Raw genomic sequence first — 9,548 nt, 5'->3', positions numbered from 1 at the left:
TAGGTTGGATAGACAGCAAGACCCTGAGATTTGCCCATCTCTGTCCTCCAGTGCTGGGATTAGCAGTACAAGCTGCTGCATCAGGCTTTTTGCCTCAATATTAAGGATCTAAACTCAGGTCCTAATGCTTGCACTACTTGAGCCATTGTTACAGTCCTGCTATGAGATTTTTTTGACACAGGAATGTCCAGTCTAACACCTTAAAGTAAGAATATTGCATTATACCTAGAATATCCAGTTCGAGTTTCCCCCTTTCCCCTGATAGACCTAATATTACAGTTTTTCAGTGATAGAGATTGGATTAGGAATTGGGGTTGAGCCTTGGCATGACTAGTCAGGTGAAAGGGTTTATTTATGCTCTTTGTACTTAGACATAACACAACTACTGGAAATAATGTGTTATGTACATTGATTGATAACATTTCTGAAGTTCTTAGAATTTATACAGTTATTCCTAGAAAAAGTCTGAACCCAGCAAAGTAACAACTTGTACTTTGAGAAAGAAGGGATGCAAGTAGCTAAACATAACATCCTAACACTATGGCTTTGGGTAAGATGCTATGTAAGAAATCTGAGGACAAGTACCCAGCAATATGTGAGGGGGGTAGTTTATGATGGAGATAAGAAAAAAGAATGGGAAGAATGAGAAGAAAGGAGAGGCCACCAGTATGAAATCTGCAATCAGTTCATCAGCTGAAGACCATTCTCATTCCATCTTCTAAACAGTGACCATGCAATATTTGATACATGGAATTTAAAAGAATAACATAGCCTATACTTATATTTGCAGTCCTCCTTTAGGTAGAAAGCCCCATCCCACAGAGCTAACCCAATCCATTTTCCTGAGAACAGTTGCTTGGCCCCATCCTAGCCTGGGAACCTGTGCATGCCCTCCAACTCCACCAATCCCTGCTGCATGCACTTTGTCCCTTCTCTAGGCAGACATGAGACTTGCCTATCAACTACATCATCCCTGCTCTCGAGGAGTGCTCCTCTCCATGAAGGAGAACTTGGCCCATACCTGCTACACCACCTGTTCCTGAGACTTATCTGGGATCTATTCATCCCTCACATACCTTCCCCCTCCTTTCTAGGTAGAGATGCTGGGCTGACATCATTAACTCCATAAGCACCAAGATGAGATCAATAATCTAAACAGACTCATAACAAAGAGATTGGAACAATACAAATTCTTCTAACAACAAACAAAACAAAAAACAAAACAACAAAAAACTGGCCCAGATGGATTCACAATGAAATTCCAACAGACTTTCAAAAATCTACAACCAACACTTCTTAAGTTATTTAAAAATAGAAATAGAAGGATCACTTCCAAACTCATTCTATGAAGCCAGTATTTCTCTAATACAAGAAAATCAGGTAAGTACACACACCATAAAAGCTAGACTAATATTCCTGATGTACATACCAAAAAGATTAAGTTTTATCCCAAAAAGCCAGGATGATGCAACATACATTAGTTTATAATAATTATAATATTTTATAGTAATTATATAATTATTTTATAATAAATACAGTAAGTGATATAAATGGACCTAAAGAAAAAAAACCATGTGGTTACTCAAAATATGCTGAAAAGGTTTTTTGACAAATATAACATGTTTTATGATAAAAGTCCTAGAGAGAGTTTGACTTAAGGGAAATATACATTAACATAATAAAGCTTGTATATGACAAACTCACAACCAAGATCATCCTAAATGAAGAAAATCTCAAAGAAACCCAATGAAATCAGAAATGAGATAGAGCTACCCATGTCCTTACTCTTCTTCAATACAATACTTAAAGCACTAACTAGAACAATGATGCAAGATGGAAATTAAAGGAATACAAATAGGAAAAATTATTCCTATTAGCAGACAATATATTATACATAAAAGATCCCTGAGTTTCCACAAGAAAACATCTAGAAATGGCAATAACTTCATCAAAGTGGGAGCATAGCAACTCAACTTACAAAATTCAGCAGTATAATAAAGAAATCATTGACATCGTCCTGTCTACAGAAGACACAAAGTCAATAAATATCTTGGAATAAGCCTAACTCAGGAGGTGAAAGATCTCTACAATCAAAATCCAAAATCTCTGAAGGAAAATCAAGAAACAATTGGAAAACAGAAAGGTATGCCATGTTCATGGATCTGAAAAATTACTATTTAAAAAATGACCATCCAACAAAAGCAATTTACAAAGTCAATGGGATCTCAATCTAAATGCCCTCAACATTTCACACAGAAATTTAAAAAAACGATTTAAAGTTAATATAGAACCAGAAAAGACTTCAGAGAGGCAAAGCTATCCTTAGACTAAAGAAGACTGGAGAAATTAGCATTCCAGATTTTAAGATATATTGTAGACCTTTGGTAATTAAAAGTCAATAACATATTTTGGCACAAATATAAATTTGTATAACAATGAAATAAATAGAAGACCTAAACTTGTACACACACACACACACACACACACACACACACAATTATTCCTCTTAAGATGTCAACACTCTCCACTGTCTAACAAAAATCCCAGTACTAAACATAAAGAACTTTCATTCAAGTTGTTGTTTAGGATAGTCCAGCTGACTTCCAAAACTATAGAAGCTGTTGCTGCTGCCTTTGGTTGTCTGTCAAAGGGTGAAGGTAAGTCCATATTGCACACACATACACATAGGACAAAGGACTCAGATGATTCAAAGTAGACCTAACCTGAATGCCTCATTCATGTGGTCTATCTTCCATAGTACTAGAAAGTAATATTCAGGTTGCCAAGGAAGGGATGCAATCAATAGTCCTGTATATCCACCTGCGGTTCCTATGAACCACAAGAACCATCACGGCAAGAGATTCCTAAGGTACAATTCCTATTTTGGTGATAACCAACAGCTTTCTAATTGGATGTATGACAAACTCAACAGAAAGGAAACCATGCCTGGTACTGAAAGCTAGACAGTTACCTGTTATAAGTGAAATTATGGACCTTAGAACAGAAACTACTACTGCCAATTTAGTACTTGAGCATAATTCCTAACTATATTCCAAAATGCATCCTTATACTCACAGATAAGTATAGCTCTCATTCCTTATCAAGGGAACATTTCTGTGTAGCATTGGAAATTGTAACTTTTGTTTGTCAGATCTAATTGTCATCTCGGAGGGGTACTGCTAAATAAACTAACCTTTTCTAGCTCTTTCTGAACTTTGTCTGGCTGGTTCAACTCAGCTGCTCTCTGGATAAAAATCTCAGAAGGCTCTGCAATTCACAGAGGTTGCTCATTACAGCCATGCAAAGCAGTAGGCCATCTCCAGAAAACTTACCTGCATGCCTTCAGTCATTCCTAGATAGCCCCTGACAACAGACACACCCTTAATACCACCGCCTCTCCAAGTTGACTGATTCAAACAGGCTTCATTTGGCTTTTGTCTGAATTACTATGCTTGACCTCAAACTATCTCTGGCAATCTGTTCTTATCTTATGACTCTTTATTCCTTATTCTCTGGCTCATTCTGTCTTCACATGCAACCTGTCTCTGTAAAATTGTACCAGTAAAAACTGGTAAAAACTTCTCTGTCTCTCTCTCTTTCTCTCTCTCTCTCTCTCTCTCTCTCTCTCTCTCTCTCTCTCTCTCTCTCTCGTGTGTGTGTGTGTGTGTGTGTTTCTCCTTTTCCCTCTTCCCCTCTTCCCAACCCCTCCCCTCTCCCTCTGTGTCCCTCTCCCTGAACTGCTCTCTTAAATAGCTTCTCTTTCCTGTCTGTTCTCATGAGACTTGGGTGTATCCTACTTCCAACTCATCCTGTCAAATCTTTCTCTGATTCATCACTTTGTCTGTCCCTCGGGTAGACATCACTTTCAAACATGGTGCTGACTTCTAAAAACTAATTTTACCTTTATTGTTTGGGATTAAAAGTGTGTTCTAAGGATGAGCCTCTTGTCAGGAGCCATCTAGGGAAGAATAAAGGCATGCAAGTAAGTTTTCCTGAGATGGCCCACTGCTTTGCATGCCTGCAATGGCTAAGCTCTGAATTGCAGAGCCTTCAGAGATTTTGTTTTTATTCCAGGAATGCTTCTTGCTACTGATATGCCTTTCCTGTCACTGTTACATAGACTAACGATTCCTGGGCATTAGCACACCCTATTGGGAAGATTTTCTGCAGATCCATGTAGATGTGCTAACATGTACTAATGCTGTGTAGAGAAATTGATGATTTCATAATCCCTGATAATGAATTTATAGAATTCCTAAATTCATACACATAATCTCCAGTGCTCTGAAAAGCTGCAAATGGGGCTCTCTAACTTTTGTGTGTCATGGGCTAGTTACACTAGGATAAGAAATCAGGCTTGAAACAGACTTACAACCAAAAAAAAAAAACATTCATTCTAGGTCAGGTCTATCTAAGGATGAAGTCACAGGTGTGCACTATGATAATGAAGGTCATGTGAAGCTGTTGCTTTGAATTTATAATGAGTTTATAGAATGACACACTGCTTTGAACTTAGTATCTACATCCTCTGTAACTCCCCTTTTATGTAACATTTTTTTCTATGAGATAATTTTCTAAAGAACTTTTGTCTTAAAAGGTACAAAAAGGCTAGAGAGAAGGAATAAAGTGTGGCTTGGGGGGCTCTGTCCCCCATTTGGTATACACATATACCTAATGTATATCAATATATGTTAGTTTGTCTATACATATATGTGTAGGTATATTTGTATGTAATATAAATATGCATGAACACTTGTGGAGTAATGAGACAGGTAGTTGGGCCCAAATAGGATGTGTGTGTCTATGTATGTGTGCTTGAATTCGCCCTTTCTTCATCTTCTTTGCTCTCTGGTTCACAAAGAGTTAACAAGCTCCAAGCCTCTCACCTGCGCAGTGAGGGGCTCCCATGCCAAGAGACCAGAGCACTAGCAATTAGGCTCCTCCTAATTCCAGGCTGCTGCCAGCAAAAGTTTATTACCAGAAGCCTACTGCTTTTAGTCTCACACTAGCAAAGAGTTAAGAAAGGCAAATATTATTATAAGTAAGCAATTTTAGCCCCTGCAAAACTATGGGTTTTCCCCCTAAAATCTGCTGATCCTACACAATGCTATTTTCCTCAGTACCTGGTGTTGGGCTGGTTCCTGACAGTCAGTATTCCAGCCAGATCATACAGACAGACCTAGGTCTTTGATTGTGATTCCTTGTCAAAACAGCCATGTTGCTGGATTTAAATTCCTATACAGGATATTATAACAGAAAACTACAACTTGATACAATGCAGAGATTAACAGATAGTGGGAGGAATGACTATATCTACAACATAACCCCTATTTCTAAGGCCCAGGGATCATGGGAGTGGGGTGTAGAAAGATAGCAAGAGCAAAATGACAAAGAAGTCTGCTGTGTGATAGTGTCTCTAGTAATGGTTCTTTAAATAGAAAAGCTCAGACCAAAGGCACAGAGAATACCATCAATATCATAGAAAAAATTCCCTAGTCTAAGGAAAGCAATGTCTATCAAGATATAAGAGACACTGCTCCTAGAAGCATGGCAAGTATGGCTTCTGTGTCACATGAGCATCAGTAGGTGGCAGAGAGGAGAAAGGCTATGTCTGTTCTCAGTGTTCTGACCTTTGAACATCTGAAAGATTAGTAGCCTAACATTTCCTGAGAAAAGCGAGCCTCATGTAGACAACAGTTCTAAGACATAGAACAGGCTCCCAAGTTAGGAAGCAACCCAGAGACTACCTGGGACCACAGCCCCAGGTGGAAGACAACCACAAAACTGGCACCATGGGGCCCAGACAGGGAGCCATGGAGATAACCCCTGCCCAGTGTCATAATGCATCCCAATTCTGAGACCACTCCAGAGATGACCCCAGATATGCAGAGATCCCAGCCACCACTAAGAGGAGCAAGTAACTGGTGGAGAAATGGAAAAAGGAGAGACATGGAAGGATGTGGGCACAATGAAGAAAGGCAGAACTGGAGACTCAGAGGTAGTGAGGAACAGCCTGATTTGAGTAGGTAGCAATGCTGTGAGGGACCATGGTGGGGTGCTGCTACCTGGGGCCATGTCTGAGTCCATGACTTTGCATCAGCCAGAAGTCTGTTACCACCAAAGGCCAGATGGACATTCCTGATCTGGGCTGCTACAGGGGACATGCTGGTGTCTGAAGGCTGTGCAGAACTGGCTCCACTCCTAACCTGGGCATTGTGGGAGAGCTGGCCCTGGGAACTTGAGAGCAGGAGAGCTGACCCCACTCCTAGCCAGCTATACTCAGGAGAGCAGGCTGCTTGTTTCCTTTGTGGTGGCCTGCATGGAGGAGAAAGAAATACACCTCCATCCCCACCACTATCTGCTGCATGTGGAAGATCTGGCCCTTGGGTCACGAGAGCAGGAGAGCTGTCTCTGCCTTTTACCAGGCACAGCACTCAGGAGTGCAGCCCTGCACCTTCTCCTGGACAGCTCCATAAAGCTGACCCCAAGGGCATGACCATGGGAGAGGTGGCCCCACTATTTGTTTGCCATGTGGTGACATGGGTGAGGAAGAGACAGCCCCCACTTCTTATCCATTGCCACCTATAATAAACAGGAGAGTTTGCCCTGATGGAGTCATGAGAGAAGAGACATCTCTGCCCATGACCTGCAGCAGCACTGGAGAGAGCAGGCCCTGCATCTCACCTGCATAGTACAGTAGAGCTGGCTCTGGATGTGGGGTTCACAAGTGAGTGGCCCAAAGGTGTGTGCATGAGAAAGCTGGCCCTGCCTCTTGTGGTAGAGATCCCCTCCCCTCCCTTTTGCTCTGGCCAACAACTGCAAGGGTAGTGAGGGGAGAGCTGGCTCCAGTGGGGTCATGAGAGCAGGAGAACTGCCCCTACTCCCTCATCACTACAGCCCTCAGGAGAGCAGGCCCTACACCTCACCCAGGCTGCACAAAAGAGCTGAGCCTGATGGCAGGGTATTTGGTGAACAGGCTCTGAGGGAGTGAGTATGGGGGAGCTGGTCCTACAACTTGCCTACCTTTTGGCTACGTGGCCAAAGGAGACATGCCCACCCTAACCCTTGCCCATGGGAGGTAGGAAAGCTGGCCCTGGAATCTTGAGAGCAGGAGAGCTGTCCCAGCCCCTCATCTGTTGCAGTACTTGGGAGAGCAGGCTCTGTACTTTGCCTGAGCAGCACACTAGAGCTGGCCCTGTACATAGGGTTTGCTGGAGAGCCCACATCAAAACATGAGAGGAGGGGAGTCAGCAGGCTTTCAAGCTCAGATACCTGTCAGGCCTAGATCAAGGGCTTTGAATTTGTCCACCCCACCGCCTACCCCATAAATGAACTTCTGCAGTACACACAGGAGCCAGTCCTACAGATCTAAAACAGGACCTACATAACACAGGGCAACAACAGGATATCCAAAAGGAGTCCAGTGAGGTTCCAGTAATAAGTAGCAGAAGCCAGAGGCCTCATACCAGACCGACGAGTAATTGCAATGCACATTTGCAAGCAAAGAAATGTGGGCAAGAGGGTATACTGTGGGACATACTGTGCCACACTACAGCTTCCATAATGAGAATGGTTTTTTGTTGGTTATGAGGGACATTGTAAAGATGGAAGGTGGGTATGAAGGGAGGGGAAATAAGTGGAATTGGAGGTATATGATGTGAAATCCACAAAAAACAGGGGTTTTTTGAAGTTTTTTAAAAAGACATGAAATATGTACAACACCAAATAAGACCATAACTCTTAACATCATATAATAGTGAAGATATGTCCAGAGCAAAGAAAGGATTTTATAAGCAGTATGAGAAAGAACAATTCCTGTACAAAAGCAGAGTCATCAGAACAACAGCAAAGTTTCCAGTGGTGGCCATGAAAGCCATACCCAAGATATAATCTACATATTAAATGATGTCTAAGAGGAACAGAGGAGTGGCCCCTGGTTCTGGAAAGACTCAGTGCAGCAGTATAGGGGAATACCAGAACAGGGAAGCAGGAAGGGGTGGATGGGGGAATAGGGGGAGGGAAGAGGGCTTATGGGACTTTCAGGGAGTGGAGAGCCAGAAAAGGGGAAATCATTTGAAATGTAAATAAAAAACATATCGACTATAAATAAATAAATAAAATCCATTTTCTATAAGTTATAAAGGAACAAAGATGCCAGCTCACACTACTATACCCAGCAAAACTATCAGTCATAATCAAAGGAGAAAGGGAAGTTTCCCATGTTAAGAACATATTTAAGGAATTTATGACGACTAAGCCAGCTTGACAGAAGATGCAAGAAAGAACATTTAGCTGTTTAAAAAAAAAGGTAAGCAACAGTGGCCAGCACTTCTGGGGGTACATAGACAATCCATGTGCCACTGTCATAGTGCATAGTTATGAGTGACAGGGCATGGAAAGTGGGAAGTCTCTACCCAGGAAAGGAAGAGCTGGGGGGTAGCTCAGCAGTAGGATGCTTGCCTAGCAAGCATGAGATTTTGGGTGTGATCACCATGTTTGAAAAAAGTGAAAAGAAGGGAGTTCTAGTGTGTGTGCTTTTATTCCCAACTTTGAGGGGAAAAAAATCAAGAATTCTGCTAAGAGTTCTATTAAAGTATATTTTTATGTGTTCAAAATATTTTTTAGTGAAATTTAGTGGATTAACCTAAGGCAGCTACCTTCCACATGTGTGAAGTGCATATCTATGAATGTTTACATGTCTTTGACCTCTTTCACACATCTGCTCAGCCAACCTAAAAATAGCACAAGAATAAAATAGATATCTGCACTGCCCTGATGTTTAAGAGAACTAAGTTTCATGGTTCCCTTTGCCAATAATATCTTCACATCAGACTTGTATTGACGCTCACAAAGAAATTAGTGGATTAACCTAAGGCAGCTACCTTCCACATGTGTGAAGTGCATATCTATGAATGTTTACATGTCTTTGACCTCTTTCACACATCTGCTCAGCCAACCTAAAAATAGCACAAGAATAAAATAGATATCTGCACTGCCCTGATGTTTAAGAGAACTAAGTTTCATGGTTCCCTTTGCCAATAATATCTTCACATCAGACTTGTATTGACGCTCACGAAGATATTAGGGGTTTCTCTTCCACTCTCCTTTTATCTCTAGCAGGTATCTAACACTGTCAGACCACTTTTGTTAGGTGACTTTGCCTGCTAGGAGGAGTAGCATTGGAAACTGGTGCCTGCCTGGACCTCCTCGTAAGTTGAGCTAAGATACCAGGAATGTGCGTTGGAAGCTGCAGTGTGCTGAGCCAGTCCTGGAACTGGAGTCAACTTGTCTTCAAAAGGCAGAAAGCACGTTTGCTTCCAAATTCATGAGCTTTTTCACATTTAGCTTCCAAAGTCTCATTACAGTGACTCCTTTTGGAAAGCAAACTGCTGAACAATAAGCAACTCACCAGCCTCAGGAGACTAAGAAAAGTGTGAAAAGGTGCTCTGGCTTAGCCAAAGTGCAGTGGCTTGTTTCTCATAATCTACCAAAGAGTTAGAAATAGATGAAAAGTTCCCGTCTGTGCTTCAGAAGCACACGAAGAATAA

The 9,548-nt window shown here is 41.6% G+C and overlaps 1 non-coding gene across 1 annotated transcript; it reads left to right on the top strand.

Annotated features, from left to right (window-relative positions):
* The first annotated feature begins 5,532 nt into the window (after positions 1–5,532).
* Positions 5,533–5,664, top strand: LOC127696897 (small nucleolar RNA SNORA17). The gene has a single exon (XR_007980345.1). It is a non-coding gene; the product is annotated as a small nucleolar RNA SNORA17 (small nucleolar RNA).
* The last annotated feature ends 3,884 nt before the right edge of the window (positions 5,665–9,548 follow it).

Source organism: Apodemus sylvaticus, chromosome 11, assembly GCF_947179515.1.
Source record: "Apodemus sylvaticus chromosome 11, mApoSyl1.1, whole genome shotgun sequence".
In the NCBI taxonomy this organism is placed as follows: domain Eukaryota; kingdom Metazoa; phylum Chordata; class Mammalia; order Rodentia; family Muridae; genus Apodemus; species Apodemus sylvaticus.
Note: the sequence above shows the minus strand (reverse complement) of the source record. Positions and strands in the feature narration are given on the sequence as shown.